Source organism: Eschrichtius robustus, chromosome 6 (assembly GCF_028021215.1).
Source record: "Eschrichtius robustus isolate mEscRob2 chromosome 6, mEscRob2.pri, whole genome shotgun sequence".
Lineage (NCBI taxonomy): Eukaryota > Metazoa > Chordata > Mammalia > Artiodactyla > Eschrichtiidae > Eschrichtius > Eschrichtius robustus.
The window spans coordinates 28,006,076-28,031,248 of NC_090829.1; positions in this window are offsets into that span (position 1 = coordinate 28,006,076).

Genomic DNA, 25,173 nt, shown 5'->3' on the forward strand with positions numbered 1-25,173 from the left:
TATTTTTGTGTATGGTGTTAGGAAGTGTTCTAATTTCATTCTTTTACATGTAGCTGTCCAGTTTTCCCAGCACCACTTATTGAAGAGGCTGTCTTTTCTCCACTGTATGTTCTTGCCTCCGTTATCAAAAATAAGGTGACCATACGTGTGTGGGTTTATCTCTGGGCGTTCTATCCTGTTCCATTGATCTATATTTCTGTTTTTGTGCCAGTACCATACTGTCTTAATTACTGTAGCTTTATAGTATAGTCTGAAGTCAGGGAGTCTGATTCCTCCAACTCTGTTTTTTTATCTCGAGATTGGCTATTCAGGATCTTTCCTGTTTCCCTACAAATTGTGAAAATTTTTGTTCTAGTTCTGTGAAAAATGCCATTGATAGTTTGATAGGGATTGCATTGAATCTGTAGATTGCTTTGGGTAGTAGAGTCATTTTTACAATGTTGATTCTTCCAATCCAAGGACACGGCATATCTCTCCATCTGTTTGTATCGTCTTTAATTTCTTTCATCAGTGTCTTATCGTTTTCTGCATACAGGTCTTTTGTCTCCCTAGGTAGGTTTATTCCTAGGTATTTTATTCTTTTTGTTGCAATGGTAAATGGGAGTGTTTCCTTAATTTTTCTTTCAGATTTTTCATCATTAGTGTATAGGAATGCAAGAGATTTCTGTGCATTAATTTTGTATCCTGCTACTTTACCAAATTCATTGATTAGCTCTGGTAGTTTTCTGATAGAGTCTTTAGGATTCTCTATGTATAGTATCATGTCATCTGCAGACAGTGACAGCTTTACTTCTTCTTTTCTGATTTGGATTCCTTTTCTTTCTTTTTCTTCTCTGATTGCTGTGGCTAACACTTCCAAAACTATGTTGAATAATAGTGGTGAGAGTGGGCAACATTGTCTTGTTCCTGATCTTCGTGGAAATGGTTTCAGTTTTTCACCATTGAGGACGATGTTGGCTGTGGGTTTGTCATATATGGCCTTTATTATGTTGAGGAAAGTTCCCTCTATGCTTACTTTCTGGAGGGTTTTTATCATATATGGGTGTTGAATTTTGTCGAAAGCTTTCTCTGCATCTATGGTTTTTTTCCTTCAATTGGTTAATATGGTGTATCACGTTGATTGATTTGTGTATATTGAAGAATCCTTGCATTCCTGAGATAAACCCCACTTGATCATAATGTATGATCCCTTTAATGTGCTGTTGGATTCTGTTTGCTAGTATTTTGTTGAGGATTTTTGTATTTATGTTCATCAGTGATATTAGCCTGTAGTTTTCTTTCTTTGTGACCTCTTTGTCTGGTTTTGGTATCAGAGTGATGGTGGCCTTGGAGAATGAGTTTGGGAGTGTTCCTCCCTCTGCAATATTTTGGAAGAGTTTGAGAAGGATAGGTGTTAGCTCTTCTCTAAATGTTTGATAGAATTCCCCTGTGAAGCCATCTGGTCCTGGGCTTTTGTTTGTTGGAAGATTTTTAATCACAGTCTCAATTTCAGTGCTCATGGTTGGTCTGTTTATATTTTCTTTCTCTTCCTGGTTCAGTCTCAGAAAGTTGTGCTTTTCTAAGAAAGTGTCCATTTCTTCCAGGTGGTCCATTTTATTGGCTTATAGTTGCTTGTAGTAATCTCTCATGATCCTTTGTATTTCTGCAGTGTCAATTGTTACTTCTCCTTTTTCATTTCTAATTCTGTTGATTTGAGTCTTCTCGCTTTCTTTCTTGAAGAGTCTGCCTAATGGTTTATGAATTTTGTTTGTCTTCTCAAAGAAACAGCTTTTAGTTTTATTGATCTTTCCTTCATTTCTTTTTCATTTATTTCTAATCTGATCTTTATGATTTCTCTCCTTCTGGTAACTTGGGGTTTTCTTTTTTTTTTCTTCTTTCTCTAATTACTTTAAGGGTAACAATAGGTTGTTTATTTGAGATTTTTCTTGTTTCTTGAGGTAGGATTATATTGCCATTAACTTCCCTGTTAGAACTGCTTTTGCTGCATCCCATAGCTTTTGGGTCATCATGTTTTCATTGTCATTTTTTTCTAGGTATCTTTTGATTTACTCTTGCATTTCTTCAGTGATCTCTTGGTTATTTAGTAGTGTATTGTTTAGCCTCCGTGTGTTTTTTATTTTTTACTGATTTTTTCCTGTAATTGATAAGTAGTCTCATAGCGTTGTGTTCGGAAAAGATACTTGATACGATTTCAATTTTCTTAAATTTACCAAGGCTTGATTTGTGACCGAAGATATGATCTGTCCTGGAGAATGTTCCATGAGCACTTTAGGAGAAAGTGTATTCTGTTGTTTTTGGATGGAATGTCCTATGAATATCAATTAAGTCCATGTTGTTTAATGGATCATTTAAAGCTTGTGTTTCCTTATTTATTTTCATTTTGCATGATCTGTCCATTGGTGAAAGTGGGGTGTTAAAGTCCCCTACTATGATTGTGTTACTGTCGATTTCCCCTCTTATGGACGTTAGCATTTGCCTTATGTATTGAGGTGCTTCTATGTTGGGTGCATAGATATTTACAATTGTTATATCTTCTTCTTGGATTGATCCCTTGATCATTATGTAGTGTCCTTCTTTGTCTCCTGTAATAGTCTTTGTTTTAAAGTCTATTTTGTCTGATATGAGAATTGCTATTCCAGCTTTATTTTGATTTCCGTTTGCCTGGAATATCTTTTTCCATCCTCTCACTTTCAGGCTGTATTTGTCCCTAGGTCTGAAGTGGGTCTCTTGTAGACAGCATATATATGGGTCTTGTTTTTGTATCCATTCAGCCAGTCTGTGTCTTTTGGATGGAGTATTTAGTCCATGTACATTTAAGGTAATTATCGATATGTAAATTCCTATTACCATTTTCTTAATTGTTTTAGGTTTTGTTATTGTAGGTCTTTTCCTTCTCTTGTGTTTCCTGCCTAGAGAAGTTACTTTAGCATTTGTTGTAAAGCTGGTTTGTTGGTGCTGAATTCTCTTAGCTTTTGCTTGTCTGTTAAGCTTTTAATTTCTCTGTCGTATCTGAATGAGATCCTTGCTGGGTAGAGTAATCTTGGTTGTAGGTTTTTCCCTTTTATCACTTTAGATATGTGCTGCCATTCCCTTCTGGCTTGCAGAATTTCTGCTGAAAGATCAGCTGTTTACCTTACGGGGATTCCCTTTTATGTTATTTATTGATTTTCCCTTGATGCTTTTAATATTTTTTCTTTGTGTTTAATTTTTGATAGTTTGATTAATATGTGTCTTGGTGTGTTTCTCCTTGGATTTATCCTGTATGGGACTCTCTGCGCTTCCTGGACTTGATTTACTATTTCCTTTCCCATATTAGGGAAGTTTTCAACTATAATCTCTTCAAATATTTTCTCAGTACCTTTGTTTTTGTCTTCTTCTTCTGGGACCCCTGTAATTCGAATGTTGGTGCATTTAATTTTGTCCCAGAGGTCTCTGAAACTGTCCTCAATTCTTTTCATTCCTGTTTTTACAATTCTGCTCTGCAGTAGTTATTTCCACCACTTTATCTTCCAGGTCAGTTATCCGTTTTTCTGCTTCATTTATTCTGGTATTGATTCCTTTAGAGAATTTTTAATTTCCTTTATTGTGTTGTTCATCATTGTTTGTTTGCTCTTTAGTTCTTCTAGGTCCTTGTTAAATGTTTCCTGTATTTCCTCCATTCTATTTCCAAGATTTTGGATCATCTTTACTATCATTATTCTGAATTCTTTTTCAGGTAGACTGCCTATTTCCTCTTCATTTGTTAGGTCTGGTGGGTTTTTGCCTTGCTCCTTCATCTGTCTGTTTCTCTGTCTTCTCATTTTGCTTAAATTACTGTTTTGGGGTCTCCTTTTCGCAGGCCTCAGGCTCGTAGTTCCCGTTGGTTTTGGTGTCTGCCCCCAGTGGCTAAGGTTGGTTCAGTGGGTTGTGTAGGCTTCCTGGTGAAGGGGACTAGTGCCTGTGTTCTGGTGGATGAGCCTGGATCTTTTCTTTCTGGTGGGCAGGACCGCGTCCGGTGGTGTGTTTTGGGGTTTCTGTGAGCTTATTATGATTTTAGGTCGCCTCTCTGTTAATGGGTGGTGTTGTGTTCCTGTCTTGCTAGTTGTTTGGCATAGGGTGTCCAACACTGTAGATTGCTGGTCATTGGGTGGAGCTGGGTGTTAGCGTTGAGATGGAGATCTCAGGGAGAGCTTTTGCCATTTGATATTACGTGGAGCCGGGAGGTCTCTGGTGGACCAATGTCCTGAACTCGGCTCTTGCATCTCAAAGGCACAGGACTGACATCCGACCGGAGCACCAAGACCCTGTCAGCCACATGGCTCAGAAGAAAAGGGAGAAAGAAAAGAAAAGAAAGAAAAGAAAAATAAAGAAAAGAAAAGAAAGAGAGAGAGAGAGAGAGAGAGAGAGGAAGGAAGGAAGAAAGAAAGAAAGAAAAATTTCAAAAATAAACTTTTTAAAATAAAAAATTAAAAAAATATTTAAAAAATTAAAAAGTAATAAAAAAGAAAAAGAAAGAAAGAAAGAAGAGAGCAACCAAACCAAAAAACAAATCCACCAATGATAACAAGTGCTAAAAACGATCAAAAAAAACCCCCCAAAATACCAAAAGAGAAAAAAAAATGGACAGACAGAACACTAGGACAAATGGTAAAAGAAAAGCTATACAGACAAAATCAGTCAAAGAAGCATACACATGCACACTCATAAGAAGAGAAAAAGGAAAAAAAAATATATTTCATTGCTCCCAAAGTTCACCACCTGAATTTTGGTATGATTCATCTATTCAGGTATTCCACAGATTCAGGGTACCTCAAGTTGATTGTGGAGATTTAATGCGCTGCTCCTGAGGCTGCTGGGAGAGATTTCCCTTTCTCTTCTTTGTTCGCACAGCTCCTGGGGTTCAGCTTTGGTTTTAGCCCTGCCTCTGCGTGTAGGTTGCCTGAGGGCGTCTTTTCCCTAGCCAGAGAGGATGGGGTTAAAGTAGCAGCTGATTAGGGGGCTCTGGCTCACTCAGGCCAGGTGGAGGGAGGGGTATGGAATGAGGGGTGAGCCTGCAGCGGCAGAGGCCGGCATGACGTTGCAACAGCCTGAAGTGCACTGTGTGTTTTCCCGGGGAAATTGTCTCTGGATCCCGGGACCCTGGCAGTGGCGGGCTGCACAGGCTCCCTGGAGGGGAGGTGTGGATAGTGACCTGTGCTTGCACACAAGCTTCTTGGTGGCTGCAGCAACAGCCTTAGCGTTTCATGCTCGTCTCTGGTGTCTCCGCTGATAGCCATGGCTCACGCCTTTCTCTGGAGCTCGTTTAAGCAGTGTTCTGAATCCCCTCTCCTCGTGCACCCCGAAACGATGGTCTCTTGCCTCTTAGGCAGGTCCAGACTTTTTCCCAGACTCCCTCCTGTCTAGCTGTGGTGCACTAGCCCCCTTCAGGCTGTGTTCACACAGCCAACCCCAGTCCTCTCCCTGGGATCTGACCTCCAAATAAGCCTGAGACTCAGCTCCCAGACCCCGCCCATCCCGGCGGTTGTGCAAACAAGCCTCTCGGGCTGGTAAGTGCTGGTTAGCACCGATCCTCTGTGCGGGAATCTCTCCACTTTCCCCTCCTCACCCCTGTTGCTGCGCTCTCCTCTGTGGCTCCGAAGCTTCCCCCCTCCGCCACCCACAGTCTCTGACAGTGAAGGGGCTTCCTAGTGTGTGGAAACTTTTCCTCCTTCACAGCTTCCTCCCAGTGGTGCAGGTCCCATCCCTAATCTTTTGTCTCTTCTTTTTCTTTTTTCTTTTGCCCTACCCAGGTACGTGGGGGAGTTTCTTGCCTTTTGGGAAGTCTGAGGTCTTCTGCCAGCATTCAGTAGGTGTTCTGTAGGAGTTGTTGCACATGTAGATGCATTCCTGATGTATTTGTGGGGAGTAAGGTGATCTCCACGTCTTACTCTTCCACCATCTTGAAGGTCTCTCTGTACCACATCTTCTTAATCCATTCCTCTGTGATGGACATTTAGGTTGTTTCCATGTCTTGGCTATTGTAAATAGTGCTGCAATGAATATTGGGGTGCATGTGTCTTTTTGAATTAGAGTTTTCTCCAGATATATGCCAGGAGTGGGATTGCTGGATCATATGGTAACTCTATTTTTAGTTTTTTAAGGAACCTCCATTTTGACAATGTTGATTCTTCCAGTGCAAGAACATGGTATATCTCTCCATCTGTTTGTGTCATCTTTGATTTCTTTCATCAGTATCTTATAGTTTTCTGAGTACAGGTCTTTTGCCTCCTTAGGTAGGTTCATTCCTAGATATTGTTTTCTTTTTGATGTGATGGTAAGTTGAATTGTTTCTTTAATTTTTCTTTCTGATCTTTTATTGTAAGTGTATAGAAATGCAACAGATTTCTGTGTATTTATTTTGTATCCTTCAACTTTACCAAATTCATTGATGAGCTCTAGTAGGTTTCTAGTAGCATCTTTAGGATTTTCTATGTATAGTATCATGTCATCTACAAACAGTGACAGTTTTACTTCTTCTTTTCCAGTTTGGATTCCCTTTATTTCTTTTTCGTCTCTGATTTCCATGCTGGGACTTCCAAAACTATGTTGAATAAAGGTGGTGAGAGTGGACATTCTTGTCGTGTACCTGATCTTACAGGAAATGCTTTTAGCTTTTCACCATTGAGTATGATGTTAGCTGTAGGTTTGTCATATATGGCCTTTATTTGTTGAGGTGGACTCCCTCTATGCCCACTTTCTGGAGAGTTTTTAGCATAAATGGCTGTTGAATTTTGTCAAAAGCTTTTTCTGCATCTATTGAGATGATCATATGGATTTTATTCAATTTGTTGATGTGGTGTATCACACTGATTGATTTGCGGATATTGAAAAATCCTTGCATCCCTGGGATAAATCCCACTTGATCATGGTATATGATCCTTTAAATGTATTGTTGGATTTGGTTTGCTAGTATTTTGTTGCGGATTTTTGCATCTATATTCATCAGTGATATTGGTCTCTAATTTTCTTTTTTTGTAGTATCTCTGTCTGGTTTTGGTATCAGGGTGATGGTGACCTCATAGAATGGGTTTCGGAGTGTCCCTTCCTCTACAATTTTTTGGAATAGTTTCAGAAACATAGGTGTTAACTCTTTTCTAAATGTTTGATATAATTTGCCTGTGAGGCCATCTGGTCCTGGACTTTTGTTTGTTGGGAGTTTTTAAATCACAGTTTCAATTTCAGTATTTATGATTGGCCTCTTTATGTTTTCTGTTTCTTCCTGGTTCAGTCTTGGGAGATTGTACGTTTCTCCGAATTTGTCCATTTCTTCTAGGTTGTCCATTTTATTGGCATATAGTTGCTTGTAGTTGTCTCTTATGATCCTTTGTATTTATGTGGTGTCTATTGTAACTTCTCCTTTTTGACTTCTAATTTTACTGATTTGAGCCCTCTCCCTCTTTTTCTTGATGAGTCTGGCTAAAGGTTTATCAATTTTGTTTATCTTTTCAAAGAATCAGCTTTTAGTTTCATTGAGTAAGTGCTATTTTATAAAAAAGTAAAAAGCACCAGAAAGTTGTCATAGATAAATTGGCTTTCCCCTTCAATAAATATTGAATATATAATAATAATATATAATATAAGTATATAATATTGCACATAATATATAATTTAGTATATAAGCTCTTCTACATTGTCTTCAGATTGTATCTTTAGGAAGTCATTAATTAATATAATTTGATTAAAAGCCTTCTGGTGCATTTGTCTACATCACAACAACAAAATGTCTTTAAGACTAAGTATTTTTGTAGGATTGCAAGCCAATAATAGACCTCTCAAAAATTGTCACTGGAACTTATAATAAGTTATTGTGTTCTATCTTGGGTCCCTGTACATTTTATACATTTAAAAAGTTCTGAACCATTTCAAATGGCAAGTTCATTTTTCTTATTAAATTTTTTATGCAAAATAATGGATTTCAGGTTTTTTCTATGTGTATAGTAAAGATGAAATTTTATGCTGAAGTTTTGAAGAGGATTTTACTATCTTCCTTTAATGATGAAGCTTGTATTAAAATGTAGATAATCATTTTGGTTTACTCAATATCATGTTATCTAATTTATTAAACAGAAGAGCCCATTTGCTATTTTTGGATCACAATTTTGATAATGAGTACAGATTTTGTCAGACACTTACACAATGTTTATATTCAAGTTTAGTGTATTTTCTTTGGTTTTAGTTCTATTTTACAAAATCTCTGAATCTTGGAAAAGATTAAACAATGGGCTTGCCTTCAAATATGTTTCCCATACAATCAGGATATTTGTCACTGAAGCAAGGTCTTGACAGATTTTGAGGGTTAGGAATTTTCTTAGAAAATACTATGTACAAAACAGCAATTGGTAACATGTTCCAAAAATTTAAATCAAATGAAATTGCACTAAGGAACACTTCTCTCATTAGAAAAATATTTCATCTAATGAAATGCCAAAAGATGTCTTTTGCCCATCATCTCTGAAAGGAAAGCAAGTGACTATTGCTTTCTATTTTGATACAGAAATCAAGAATTGTAGAAGTAAGGGTAACAATCATTCACCTTTTTATTAAACAATGACCAAAAAAAAAAAAAAAAAGCAAAGCAAACATATTGACTTCATTGGGCTTTAATCTGCAGAAGTGGGTTGAACTGTCCAGATGGTAGGAGTGAACTGAATATTAGGCGAAAGACACTGATGCTTCTTGACAACATTGCATGGATGGTGCTGAAATGTGACTATGTAAACAGAAGGACCCCTCTTTCCCAGTCTGCTCTTCCTCTTCTCTCCTCCAGCCTCATCCAGCCTGACATCTGACAGTTGGCAGATACCTCATCCCAAGAAACAGAGCCAGATATTTGATTTGAATAATCACCCAGAAACTGTCTCACTTTAATGCCCATGTCCAACTTGTTTGCATTTTCTATTTCTTGGATTATGTGAAAATGTTTATTAAAAACAGTTGGAACTTTGGATGGGTTATCAGGTTCTGAATGTAGGGAATCAAGAGTTCTGTTCTTGGGCTTTCTCACAGGTGTAGAGTATAGCAGTGTGTTTCTTTCATTAAAAAAAAAAGTGCTTTGTTGAGAGAATTAAACTTTGAGGATTGTTGACTTATTTGTACTTTTGGCTTTTGCACAATCTCTAAAAATTTTCAGAGATGTCAGTTTGACAGAATTTGAAAGTCAGTAGACAAGGCTGTGATTTTTTATGCAGCTCCTGTGTATTACATTCTTTTGTGGGTTTAGTATTGGAAATAATGCTTGTCTTTGGTATTGAGAGTGGAGACTTATGATTTATGGTGAAGTAATTTAACACTATGCATTTGGGCCAAATCATCTCTATTTTAGGATGAGAGGAAGCTGTTGCTAAGGATTATTGATTAAAACCACAAGACGGAGCACCAGCACAACCCCGGCGTGAGCTCCCAACTGCGTGAGTGTCTATGCTCCTCCAAAATCTTCATTTATTTATTCAACAAAATTTTGTTTAGCATATGCAATGTGTTCCTTCCTGTGGATACAAGAAGGACATAGAAGCCAGTCCATCTCCCAAGAGACAGATGGTAAAATGGAAACAATGTAGACCACCTCTGATTTCATATCTCTATAGCAGTCAAAAAATTCAAAAATGAAATTAAAAAATAAAGCACTGATATTAGTATAAACATTATCCGATACCTAGGTATAGTCTATTAAAGATTTTCTAGACTTCTTCAAAAACCTACTAGTTATTTTTGAGATAAATTAAAGAAAATTTATATAATAGAGATGTCACATGTTCATGGATTGGAAAACTCAATATGTGTAACATTTATATTCTTCACAAATTTATTTATAGATTCACTCCACTCTCAGTGAAAATATCTACATTTACCCCACATTTATCCCACTCTTGGATGTATACTCCAGAGACACCTATGTGCAGCTCTCAGGGGAAAGAGTGTGAAGGTATTTATGTCTGTGGTAGTAAAGATTTAGAGGTCACCTAGGTGCCAATTAAAGGGGAAATGAATAAGTGAAAACTGGTGGATGAATTCTTTAGAAAAAAATGTGCATCATTTGGAAACAATGAACTAGAATTATACTTAACAACATGAACAGATGTTAAAACCAAATGTTGAAAGAAAAAAGTAAGAAACAGAATGAATGCTATAGAATGAGTCTATAACACAATACAATTTATATGTATTTAAAGAGCATACACAAAGATAATCTATATTTCTCAAAATTACATATGTATCCAAGAGCATATGCCAGATATGTTAGAGTGGGTGCCTATTGTGGCAATAAGAATAGGGATGGACTCAGAGATGAAGATGAAAATAAACACAAGTAAAGCCAGAGATGAGCTTTATATAGGTTGATGGTAATCATTTGCTATAAGTATAAGAGTATCTTAAGTCAACTTCATTCTTTAGATAAAATATGAAAATATAGTATAAATTATTGAATAGATGGAGGGAATCATTGGTTAAGTCCACTACTCCTGAAAATATGAGAAACATCAGGAAAAAACTGTTACTTGGACTTGATATCATGGTCTTCTTTAAAGACCTCAACAAGAACAATTTCAGTAGAGTAGCAGGAGTGTAAGTCAGATTAGATGGCCATCGGGGTGAACAGGAAGTGAAAAAGTGGTAATATCATGTGCAGAGTCTTTCATACCTATAAGACATTGCAGGGAAATTCTCTTGGAACCTCCCAGGGACAAGGGGAATATGTAGAATTTTTCAAATATCTTTGACCCCAAACTCCTTACCCCAGGGCTAATGTTCCAAAAAACAAGTTTTAAAAATGTTAAATTAAGCAAAGGGGTGACTGAAGTCAATTCATTTCAGTCATGAAGGGCCAGATAAATATAGTTTTTTCCAAATTTAATTACAGAAATTACTATTTAAGTCTACATATATTTAATCCTCTCATTTGTTTTCATAAACTGAGATTCAGGGCAGAAAAATTTTGAATGGAAATGTAGCTCTTATCCACTTGATGAAATGAGTGACTTCAATCACATTAGGAGGCAGTTTTTGAGAGGGGAATAAATGTAATTATGAAAAAGCAGTCATGGGCTCTATATTAGTTTCCTACAGCTGTTTTAAGAAGTCACCACCAATTTAATGGCTTAAACAATACAAATTTATTGTCTTGTAGTCTTAGAGGTCAGAAGTCTTAAAATCAAGGTGTTGACAGGGCTGCATTCCTTTTGGAATGTTTAAGGGAGAATTAATTTTCTTGCCATTTCTAGCATCTAGAGGTCACCTGCACTCCTGCTCATAACCCCTTGCTTTCTCCATCTTCAAAGCCAGTAGCATAGTATCTTCCAATGTCTCACTCTTTCATCTCTGTTGGCATATCATGGTGCCTTTACTAATTCTGACCTTCTGCCTGCCTTTTATAAGGACCCTTGTGCTTGCACTGGACCCACACAGATATTCCCAGAAAATCTTATCTCAAGATACTTAAAGTTATCATATCTCAAAATCTCTTTTACTATGTAAGGTAACATACTCACAGGCTTTGGGGATTAAGATATGGACATCCTAGAGTCCATTATTCTGCAAATCACAGACTCTAAAGCTGTATTTCTCTTTTCAATTGATTTTTATTTTCACCTCTCTGAGACTAAGTTTACTAAATTGAGGGGAGCATATTTTATGTTTCATTCTTTATTTGGGTTTTATAAGGATGAGTTAAAATAGTATATAAAATTACTTTGAAAGACTATATTATTCCCCCTGAGGAGAATAGCAAAAAATTTTCTTTTTTATCTATCATTTCTACTTACTCTTATACAATACTATTTATGATTGTTGAATTATAAAAAGAATACAGGAGTTTTAAATGTCTTTCTATCTTCCTTTAATGTTAAATTATCTTTTCCTTCTCAATATCATTTTTGCACAAACTGATAACAAATGAAATATCAAGTGCTAACAAATTAGTATTTTAACTAATTAGTTGGATGGGAGGAAGGGAGAGAGAAGAGGGGGATAAAAAAGAAAAGGAAGAGAGAGAAGGAGGATGAAGGAGGGAGAATATACTGAGAACATATTGGCACTATTGTGCTAGGCATACCACAACCTAATTTCATTTAATCCTCACTAATTGAACATTACCATTTCCATTCTATAGTTTAGAAAACCCAGGCTTGGGAGAGTCACATAACTTGCCTAAGATCATAAGTAATAAATAGTTAATTAAAACCATTCTTTCTAACTTCAAAACCCATGACTTCCTACACCACAGTGGTAAATGTTTTATGTTAAACGTGTTGTGTTACTTTCCTAGGGTTTCCATAACAAATTACCACAGATTTTGAGGCTTAAAATAATAGACAATTTTCTCACAGTTCTGGAGGCCAGAAGTCTGAAAATCAAGGTGTCAGGAGGGCCATGTTCCCTAAGAACACTTTAGAGTAGAACCCTTCCTTGCCCCTTCCAGCTTCTGGTGGCCCCATGAGTTCCTTGGTTTGGGGCTGCATAACTCTAATCTTTGTTACCCTCTCACAAGGCCTTCCCACCTGCATCTCTGTGTCTTCTTTCTTTCTCTCTTTAAAACCACTTCATTGAGATATGATTGGCATTCAAAAGCTGTACCTATTTAATGAACACTACTGAATGCATTTCAGGGCAATATATACTGGTGAAACCATCACTACCATCAAGGCCATAGGTATATCCATTACCTTCCAAAGTTTCCTCCCATCAGTGTTATGATGATGATGATGATGATGTGTGTGTTAAGAGCACTTAACATAAAATCTACTTTCTTAGAAAACTCTAAGTATGCAATACATGAGTAGGATTGTGTTCCTGTCTTACTGGTTGTTTGGCTTGAATCTTCCAACACTGGAGTTTGTAGGCTATTGCGTAGAGCTGGGTCTTGGTGCTGAGATGAGGAACTCCGTGAGACCTCACTCTGATGAATATTCCCTGGGGTCTGAGGCTCTCTGTTCGTCCAGTGGTTCAGACTCAGAGCTCCCACTGCAGGAGCTTTGGCCAATCCCACTCATTAAAAAAAAAAAAAGAAAAAAATGAGACAGCAAAAAACTATGTCACAGACGAAGGAGCAAGGTAAAAACCTACAAGACCAAATAAATGAAGAGGAAATAGGCAATCTGCCTGAAAAAGAATTCAGAGTAATGATAGTAAAGATGATCCAGAATCTCGGAAATAGAATGGAGGCACGGACTGAGAAAATACAAGAAATGTTTAACAAAGATCTAGAAGAACTAAAGAACAAACAAACAGAGATGACCAACACAATAACTGAAATGAAAATTACACTAGAAGGAATCAATAACAGAATAATTGAGGCAAAAGAACTTATTCAGTGAGCCAAAAGACAAAATGGTGGAAATAACTGTGGAGGAGCCGAATAAAGAAAAAAGAATGAAAAGAATTGAAGACAATCTCAGAGACTTCTGGGACAACACTAAACGCACTAACATTCAAGTTATATTGGTCCCGGAAGAAGAGAAAACAAAAGGTTCTGAGAAAATATTTGAAGAGATTATAGTTGAAAACTTCCCTAACATGGGAAAGGAAATACTCACCCAAGTCCAGGAAGCACAGAGAGTCCCATACAGGATAAACCCTAGGAAAAACACACCAAGACACATATTAATCAAACTAACAAAAATTAAATTCAAAGAAAAACTATTAAAAGCAGCAAGGGAAAAACAAAAAATAACATACAAAGGAATCCCCATACGGTTATCAGCTGATTGTTCAGCAGAAACTCTGCAGGCCAGAAGGGAGTGGCAGGATATACTTAAAGTGATGAAAGAGAAAAACCTACAACCAAGATTACTCTACCCAGCAAGGATCTCATTCAGATTCGATGGAGAAGTCAAAAGCTTTTCAGACAAGTAAAAGCTAAGAGAATTCAGCACCACCAAACCAGCTTTACAACAAATGGTAAAGGAACTTCTCTAGGCAGGAAACACAGGAGAAGAAAAAGACCTACAAAAAAACCCCAAAACCAGTAAGAAAATGGTAATAGAAATATACACATCGATAATAACCTTGAATGTAAATGGATTAAAAGCCTGAACCAAGAGACACAGACTGGCTGAATGGATACAAAAACAAGAACCATACGTATGCTGTCTACAAGAGACCCACTTCAGACCTAGGGACACATACAGATTGAAAATGAAGGGATGGAAAAAGATATTCCATGTAAATGGAAATCAAAATAAAGCTGGAGTAGCAATATTCGGATCTGATAAAATAGACTTTAAAATAAAGACTGTTGCAAGAGATAAGGAGGGACACTACATAATGATCAAAGGATCAATCCAAGAAGAAGATACAACAATTATAAATGTTTATGCACCCAACATATGAGCACCTCAATACATAAAGAAAATGCTAACAACCATGAAAGGAGAAATCAACAGTAACACAATAATAGTAGGGGACTTTAACACCCCACTTACACCAATGGACGGATCATCCAAACAGAAAATAAATAAGGAAACACAAGCTTTAAATGACACAATAGACCAGATAGATCTAATTGATATTTATAGAACATTCCACTCCAAAGTGGCAGAATACACTTTCTTCTCAAGTGCACATAGAACATTCTCCAGGATAGATCACATCTTGAGTCACAAATCAAGCCTTGGAAAATTTAAGAAAATTGAAATCCTATCAAGCATCTTTTCTGACCACAACACTATGAGATTGGAAATCAATGACAGGAAGTAAACTGTAAAAAACACAAATAAATGGAGGCCAAAAGGTGTGCTACTAAATAACCAAGAGATCACTGAAGATATCAAAGAAGGAATAAAAAAATACATAGAAACAAATGACAGTGAAAACACGATGACCCAAAACCTATGGGACACAGCAAAAAGCAGTTCTAAGAGGGAATTTTATAGCAATACAATCTCACATCAAGAAACAAGAAAAATCTCAAATAATCAATCTAACCCTACACTTAAAGTAACTAGAGAAAGAAGAACAAAGAAAACCCAAAGTCAGTAGAAGGAAAGAAATCATAAAAATCAGAACAGAAAGAAATGAAATAGAAACGAAGAAAACAAAGCAAAGATCAAAAAAACTAAAAGCTTGTTCTTGAGAAGATAAACAAAATTGATAAACCCTTAGCCAGCCTCATCAAGAAAAAAAGGGAGAGGATGCAAATCAATAAAATTAGAAATGAAAAAGGAGAAATCACAACTGACACTGCAGCAATACAAAGCATCATAAGAGACTACTACAAACAACTATATGCCAACAAAATGGACAAGCACGAAGAAATGGACAAATTCTTGGAAAGGTACAATTTTCCAAGACTGAGCCAGGAAGAATTAGAAAATATAAACAGACCTATCACAAGTAATGAAATTGAAACCATAATTAAAAATCTTCCAACAAACAAAAGTACAGGACCAGATGGCTTCACAGGTGAATTCTATCAAACATTTAGAGAAGAGCTGACACCTATCCTTCTCAAACTCTTCCAAAAAATTGCAGAGAGAGGAACACTCCCAAATTCATTCTACGAAGCCACCATCACCTGACACCAAAACCAGAAAAAGATATCACAAAATAAGAAAATTATAGACCAATATCACTGAAGAATATAGATGCAAAAATCCTGAACAAAATACTAGCAAATAGAAACCAGCAGCACATTAAAAGGATCATACACCATGATCAAGTGGGATTTATCCCAGGGATGGCAAGGATTCTTCAGTATATGCAAATCAATCAATGTGATACACCACATTAAGAAATTAAGGAATAAAAACCATATTGTCATCTCAATAGATGCAGAAAAAGCTTTTGAAAAAATTCAACACACATTTGTGACAAAAACTCTCCAGAAAATGGGCATAGAGGGAACCTACCTCAACCTAATGAAGGCCATATATGACAAACCCACAGCAAGCATCATACTAAATAGTGGAAAACTGAAAGCATTTCCACTAAGATCAGGAACAAGACAAGGATGCCCACTCTCGCCACTCTTATTCAACATAGTTTTGGAAGTCCTAGCCACAGCAATCAGAGAAGAAAAAGAAATAAAAGAAATACAAATTGGAAAAGAAGTAAAACTGTCACTGCTTGCCAATGACATGATACTATACATAGAAAATCCTAAATATGCCACCAGAAAACTACTAGAACTAATCAATGAATTTGGTAAGGTTGCAGGATAGACGATAAATGCACAGAAATCTCTGGCATTCCTATACACCAACAATGAAAAACCAGAAAGAGAAATTAAGGAAACACTACCATTTACCATTGCAACAAAAAGAATAAAATACCTAGGAATAAACCTGCTTAAGGAGGCAAAAGACTTGTACTCAGAAAAGTGTAAAACACTGATGAAAGAAATCAAAGATGACATAAACAGATTTAGAAATATACCATGTCCTTGGACTAGAAGAATCAATATTGTGAAAATGACTATACTACCCAAAGCTATCTACAGATTCAATGCAATCCCTGTCAAACTACCGATGGCATTCTTCACAGAATTAGAACAAAAAATTTTACAATTCGTACAGAAACACAAAAGACTCCAAAGAGCCAAAGCAATCCTGAGAAAGAAAAACAAATTTGGAGGAATCAGGCACCACAACTTCAAACTGTACCACAAAGCTACAGTAATCAAAACAGTATGGTACTGTCACAAAAACAGAAATATAGATCAATGGTACAGGATAAAATGCCCAGAGATAAACCCACCCACATATGGTCACCTAATTTATGACACAGGAGGCCAGAACATACAGTGGAGAAAAGACAGCCTCTTCAATAAGTGGTGCTGGGAAAACTGGACAGCTGCATGTAAAAGAATGAAATTAGAACACTACCTAACACCATACACAAAAATAAACTCCAAATGGATTAAAAACTTAAATATAAGATGAGACACTATAAAACTCTTAGAGGAAAACATAGGAAAACGAGTCTTTGACATAAACCACAGCAAGAGCATTTTGACCCACCTCCTAGAGTAACAGAAATAAAAACAAAAACAAACAGGACTTAATTAAACTTAAAAACTTTTTTTAAAATAAATTTATTTATTTATTTATTTATTTTTGGCCTCATTGGGTCTTCGTTGCTGCATTCAGGCTTTCTCTAGTTGCGGCGAGCAGGGGCTACTCTTCGTTGTGGTGCACAAGCTTCTCATTGCGGTGGCTTCCCTTATTGTGCAGCATGGGCTCTAGGCGCACGGGCTGCAGTAGTTGTGGCTCGTGGGCTCTAGAGTGCAGGTTCAGTAGTTGTGGCCCACGTGCTTAGTTGCTCTGTGGCATGTGGGGTCTCCCTGGACCAGAGCTCGAACCTGTGTCTTCTGCATTGGGAGGCGGATTCTTAACCACTGAGCCACCAGGGAAGCCCTAAACTTAAAAGCTTTTGGGCAGCAAAGGAAACCATAAACAAGAGAAAAAGACAACCCTCAGAATGGGAGAAAATATTTGCAAATGAATCAACAGACAGAGGATTAATCTCCAAAATATACAAACAGCTCATGGAGCTCAATATCAAAAAAACAAACAATCCATTAAAAAATGGGTGGAGGACCTAAATAGACATTTCACCAAGGAAGACTTACAGATGGCCAAGAGACACATGAAAAGGTGCTCAACATCACTAATTATTAGAGAAATGAAAATCAAAACTACACTGAGGTATCACCTCATGCTGGTCAGAATGGCCATTATCAAAAAATCTAGAAACAATAAATGCTGAAAAGGGTGTGGTAAAAACGGAACCCTCCTGCACTATTGGTGGGAATGTAAACTGATACAACCACTATGGAAAACAGTATGGAGGTTCCTTAAAAAACTAAAAATAGAACTACCATATGACCCAGTAATCCCACTCCTGGGCATATACCCTGAGAAAACCATAATTCAAAAAGAGACATGTACCACAATGTTCATGGCAGCACTATTTACAATAGCCAGGACATGGAACCAACCTAAATGTCCAATGACAGATGAATGGATAAAGAATATGTGACACGTATGTATGATGGAATATTACTCAGCCATAAAGAGAAATGAAATGGAGTTATTTTTAGTGAGGTGGATGGACCTAGAGTCTGTCATATAGAGTGAAGTAAGTCAGAAAGAGAAAAACAAATACTGTATGCTAACACATATATATGGAATCTAAAAAATAAAAAAAAAAATAGTACTGCTGAACCTAGTTGCAGGGCAGGATTAAAGAGGTACACATAGAAAATGGACTTGAGGACATGGGGTGGGAGGGGTAAGCTGGGGCGAAGAGAGAGTAGCATTGACATATATACACTACCGAATGTAAAATAGTTGGCTGGTGGGAAGAAGCAGCATAGCTCAGGGAGATCGGCTTGGTGCTTTGCGATGACCTAGAGGAGTGGGATAGGGAGAATGGGAGGGAGGCTCAAGAGGGAAGGGATATGGGGACATATGTATGCATATGGCTGATTTGCTTTGTTGTGAAACAGAAACTAACACAGTATTGTGAAGCAATTATACTCCAATAAAGATCTATTAAAAAAAATTATACAATACAGTATTGTTAGCTATAGGCATTATGCTGTATAGTATGTTTCCAAAACTTACTTGTCTTGCATAACTGAAACTTTGTACCCTTTGACCATCACTTCTCCATTTCCCCCTTCCCATTGCCTTTGGCAATCACCATTCTCTTCTCTGTTTCTATGAGTTTGACTATTATAGATTCCACATGTAAGTGAAATCATATAGTATTTGTCTTTCTGTATCTGGTTTATTTCACTTAGCATAATGTTTGTGTCTTCTCTTATAAGGATTCGGTATCTTCTTAAAAGACTCCACATCTTCTCTTATAAGGACTTTTCATTGGGTTTAGGGCCCACCCAAATCCAGGTGATCTCATATTAAAAACCTTCATCTACAAAGCCTTTTTCTAAATAATATCATAATTACAGATTTTAGGGCATGGATATATTTTGGGGCAGAGGCTCATCATTCAACACACGATACACTGTTTATTGATTAAACACATTTAAATTAAGGGTCAAATTGAGGGCAAAGACTGTCTTCACTTTTGTGTCATTGTGTATTTTGCAACATAGGTGCACACAATAGGTACTTAATAAATATTGCAAGGATTAGAAACACATCTGTGACCAGTAATTAAAGTTTTTCTAGAAGTTTGTTAAATGATGAAGTTAAACTAATTTTTAAGTTAACAAATGATACATCAGTAGAATACCATGGTTTCACACTATTTACAATGTGAATCCAGATTCTACTTATATACTAATTAATTGTCCCTGTTAGCAAAATTCTAACTGTATGAAAAAGAAATGGGCCTGTGTACGATATGAAATATGTGAATACAATTTAAAAAATTGACTCTAACTATTGGTAATCGCAGATAAATATTGCTTTACAAAGCTTATGTTGAAATTAGCTCAGTATACCACCATGGTCAATTACATAGCCAAATACATTCTTGATGGGACTTTTGTAATGGGCAATCATTCTTTCAAGAACAAAATTGTTTCCTATTCCTATGATTTCATAGTAAGTAATAAACATGTAATATATCAATTTACAAAGTCAATTACATAATCAAGAAGAGTGCCAACAGCAATAACCAAAATACTCTGCACTGTATTTACTTTCATATTCTCTACTTTCCCTAAGGCATCAGGCCTGGCATTTTTCCTACTTTCTCAATTTTCTTTGCATAATTTTCCACTTGGTGGACTGCCATTGTCAACAGCAGCACTCTTCAACTTCTGGATGTTTGGTAAGAGCAGTTGAAGTGATGGGAACTGTGTTTAATTAAATCCTGGTTGCTGAATGTAAATGCAAAAGTGCTTAATTATTCAACATTGCTGGTGAGGAAAGTCACAGGAGAGGATCTAGAAGAAATGTGGTGTCTCATGAGCTTTGAGATACAATACTGAAAAGTATCAGTTTCCTGTTTACCTCCTTTAAATTAAAAAAAATTTGAAAGAATGCAGACGAAAGTAAGAATAACTCATAAAATACCTAGCTGACTAATTTCAGCTGCTAAAAAAGACACATACAGACATAGATAATGTGGTCTTATGATTATGTATCAGATATGCTTCATGAAAACATCTACAGACTTTGTGATTCATGTATATTTGAGGGAAATCCTTAAGTTAAAATAAAGAAAAGGAGGATATTAATTTGAATTCCAGGGCAAGAGAGTATTCCACTTTAAAATTTGATTTTATGTTTCTTTCAAAATTTGTTTTAGTGTTTAGGAACTGACTTAAATATTGGAGATTTCAAAGTGTTTGCAACTAATTATTAATAGTTCTATACATTTAATGTAATTTTAATTACTACCCTAATTTCTAAAGTGTTTTTGAGTAAATATGAGTCAAACATCTCTCAGAAAGGATTACTACCAATTTATTTGTTAAATGTAAGCACAGATGTATTAGGCATCTACCATAGTCTTACAGTCCTATTCCTTCAATATTCCTTCAATTTCTGTCTAGAAGAGATGGAATTCTTTGGGTCAATTTCACATTTTACACAGCATTGTATAAGAACTCTTTTTTATTGATTATTTAGTTTTTACTGACAGTATTGCTGATAACATTTGGGTAAGGTGGCATTTTAAATTTTACTGTAGAATAACTAACCAGAAATAGATTAAATTTTATACACATGTGCATATCCCCAGATGTGAATACAGGATAAACTTAGTTTTGTCTCCAGGTTATATCACCATATAAATCTCCTAGCACATTCTTATCTGTTATGTAAATAAGATGTGGAATTCCAATAGGGTATCAGTGTTCTACAGCAGATGGTACATTGAGATTTACCACACCATTACATTTAATGGGTTTGAATTCATTTGGATTTCTTGATGTTCTCTCTGTCCTTCTCATAGCAGCAGTGTTGCCAATGTTCCTGATTATATATGATTTGAGAGAGTGCTTACAGGAGAAAAACTCCTTTATCTTAGAAATATGAGTATTTTATGTCAAAGTTTAAAGTGTATATATATTGCATTGCAGAGGATTTATATGCCCTGTGAGAAAAGGATAGTTAATGAATATTCAACAAAGTACTTGCAGTCATTACACTCAAAGATATTTTATAAAATGGAAACACTCAATTAACTATTGTAGTGCTAGTAGGGAGTATTCATATGAAAAACAAAAAGAAATTTTCAGCCTACATCATCATGGATGAAGTGAAAAAAAAGTTTAATATAAGAGAATACAAAGACTCAGGAAGCATGTGTCTCAGTCATATTAAGGAAAGATGCTCATGACTATTTCTGTTAACAAAAATTTATATAGTTTTTGGCTCACTAATTACTCTAGAGTAATAAATAATATCCCTAAAAGCGTTTGCTCTGTGAAGGGTCAGACCTCAGTGACAATTATAAATGGCAGCATGAGCCATATGCACTTTTTGTCTCTGAACTTGCTCTTTTTAGGAGCAGAATGAGTGCTGGTGTAGCTTTCGTCAGTTAGTTACAGAAATTACTGTGGATGAACATAGAATGGAGCAAGAATAAGGAATCCAATCTTGTTGTATAACCAGGTACCTCTAAATCAATATGTTTCAAAGAGTGGCCAAAAAAACAACTATAAAATCTTATTAGAAATGAAGACGCCTGGGCCGGGTCCCAGATTCACTAAGTCAAAATCTGTGAAGGTGGAAGCTGTGAATCAAAACATTAAAAAAACTCTGCAGTGATTCTCATTGCGTGTATATATATATATGTGTGTGTGTGTGTATATATATATATGTTGCAGGTCAACATTCAAAGCCAGGACTCTAAAGCAGACTTCCTGGGTTTAAATGGGTTCCTTCACTCACTAGTTCTGTGACCCCAGGCTCATTACTTAGCCTCTCTGTGTCTTAGTTTCATCAGCTGTTAATGGGGCTGATCTACCTATGTCACAGGGTTGTTTTGAGTATTAAATGAATCAATATTTGTAAATCAGTTAGTACCTGGCACCTAGTAAGCACTAAACAAATAGGACTTTGTGTAAGGATAATAAAAAATAATATACCTGTTTATTGGAACTGCCAGATCATGTTTAACATTTACAAGCTTTCTATTAAAAAAAGAAAAACAAAATCTTCCCCAGAAAATATCTACGTACTGAATAAAACACTAACTATGATTCCATGTTTGAAGTTAGTAGAAACCGAAGTTGCATTCCATATTGTTTTTGCTTTCTTCATTGTTACAATTTTATAATAAATATTTTTAATATTGTCAGAATCAGCTTCTAGTAATACTCTGAATAAAACATCCTTTCAATTTTTTTCAGTCATGCTGAATATTAACTCTGGTGGCATATGCACTCTCATGAATGGTGAACACATTTTTCATTAGAATAAGATAAGGCTTAAATACAGTGTCTTGGTGTATATATGTGCCATGCTATTTCCTGCAAATCACCACAGTAATACAGCATGGCAGTCATCTTAAAGTGACACTACAGACAGTATTCCAGGCACTTGGTTTTCAGTTCATTTGTGGGACATTGGACTCATTTGGCAGCAGTACTGAAGTCACATTCATTTATAGGCACTTCAGGGGCATCCTCACAACATCCCTGAATTACATTACAGTATCCTGCCATTGACATTTGTTTATTGATTTCAGTTCTTAGAAGCCTTTTCTATTATTATCTGTAAACTCCTTTGATTTACAGTCATTTGTCTACATTTAGAACAAGAAGAGCTGAGTGCTAAAGACAGATAGGAGGAGAGCTTGATTGTATTTCAATTGACTGATAGCTGACTTTTTACCTAATGACAACTAATTCCAGGAATGAACCACAATTTTTGATATATCATGATGTTGCCATCATTTTACCCATTCTAATATCAAGATCTTGAGTTTTACATATATGCCATCAGTATAAGCAGACAAGGTCTTCTATATAGAAAACAATATGTCCGGGCAGTTCATAATTGTACTTGCAGCATTATTCACACAAGCTTCAGTAAGTCTAATTGAGTCTTCAAATTGGCCTGAAGAGCCTTTAGACGGTAGGGCTTTCCATTGGCCTAGAAGTCATTTGATCTCTTTATGACTTCCCTGAGCTAGCATCAGCCATTTCAGATTGGCTGTGACTGTGAAACAGGCAATGGTGCATCTGTTTTTTGGTTTGATTTTAATGGGAAAAACACTTTCTAAGAAGGCAAACTTCATATCCTTACTTATGAAAGAGTTATGTGTAACCCTTTAAAATATATAAATGAGAACACCCATAGGAAAAAAAACGTTCATCAGAATGTAATTTGGAAACTGAAAAACGTACCCAGGTCAATTTTAATGTTATACAATCTGTTTATTTTGGAGGAGGTGTGTGTGGGTGTCTAAAATTATAAAAATACTACCAACTTGGTTCAGGCAGATTTTACTATTCTAAATATAAATTTTAATTGTAATTTGGAAAGTTTTAAAATCATATGTTTTAAGTAGTGATAAAACTGAAATTTATGCTGAGTGACATGATCTTTGCCTTCTTGGAGCTTAAAAAAATACTATACTTTTTTTTAAATTAGCAGATTAACATTTTAGTATCCTTAAAAATACAAATAAATGTGGATTGCAGTTACTTGGGAACGTCTGAAAAATCATTTATTGTGTATTTTAATCTCAGACCAAATTAAGACTAACAAATTCTTATGAAATTGAAAATGAGTTAGTAATAAAATCCTAAAGTCATTTACAAAAATTATTTTTACCCACTCAGTCTTTTTCCAGTCTCATCATCTAAAAAATGCCAATTTATCATAAAATTTGAGGAAAGTAAGCAAAGAAGACTTTATTAGCAACTGTCAAATCTATCTTAATTGGGACTTGCTATAATAATTTGAATACTTCTTCAAGTACTTTTTTTTAAAATTGGGGTATAGTGGTTTTACAATGTTGTGTTAGTTTCTGGTGTACAATGAAGTGAATCAGCTATATGTATACATATATCACCTCCCTCATGCACCTCCCTTCCCTCCCCATCCCACCCATCTAGGTCACCACAGAGCACTGAGCTCAGCTCCCTGCGCTTTACAGCACGTTCCCACTAGCTATCTGTTTTACACATGGTGATGTATGTATGTCAATCCCAATCTCCCACTTCATCCTACCTGCCTCCCCCGTGTCTACACATCCATTCTCCATGTCTGCGTCTCTATTCTTGCCCTGCAAATAGGTTCATCTGTACCATTTTTCTAGATTCCACGTATATGTGTTAATATACAATATTTGCTTTTCTCTTTCTGACTTACTTCACTCTGTATGACAGACTCTAGGCCCATCCACATCTCTACAAATGACCCAGTTTTGTTCCTTTTTATGGCTAATATTCCATTGTATATATGTACCACATCTTTATCCATTCATCTGTTGATGGACATTTAGGTGACTTCCATGTCCTGGCTATTGTAAATTGTGCTGAAGTGAACATTTGCCACCTCCTAAAGTAATGAAAATAAAAACAAAAATAAACAAATGAACAAACATATGGACACCAAGGGGGGAAGCAGGGGAAGGGGGTGGTGGTGGTGGGATGAATTGGGAGATTGGGATTGACATATATACGCTAATGTGTATAAAATAGATAACTAATAAGAACCTGCTGTATAAAAAAATAAATAAACAAATAAAAAGGAAAAAAATAAAATAAACAAATTGTACATAATTAAACGGAAAAGCTTTTGCACAGCAAAGAAAACCATAAATGAGACGAAAAGACAATCCTCAGAATGGGAGAAAATATTTGCAAACGAAGAAGCTGACAAAGGATTAATCTCCAAAATATGCAAACAGCTCATGCAGCTTAATATCAAAACAACCAACAACCCAATCAAAAAATGGGCAGAAGACCTAAATAGACATTTCTCCAAAGAAGACATACAGATGACCAAGAGGCACATGAAGAGATGCTCAGCATCACTAATTATTAGACAAATGCAGATCACAGCTACAGTGAGGTATCATCTCACACAGATCAGAATGACCATCATCAAAAAAATCTACAAACAAAGTTCATGATAAACCTCAAAATATCTCATAAAATGCCAATCGTAACTCAGTGAAGATCAAAATAAAATTATTTTAAGAAGTATACCCTTTTCTCTAATATTTATGACTGGGAAAGCAAAGGATTTAATGTATGACAAAGGAACATCATGCATACAAGCCTTC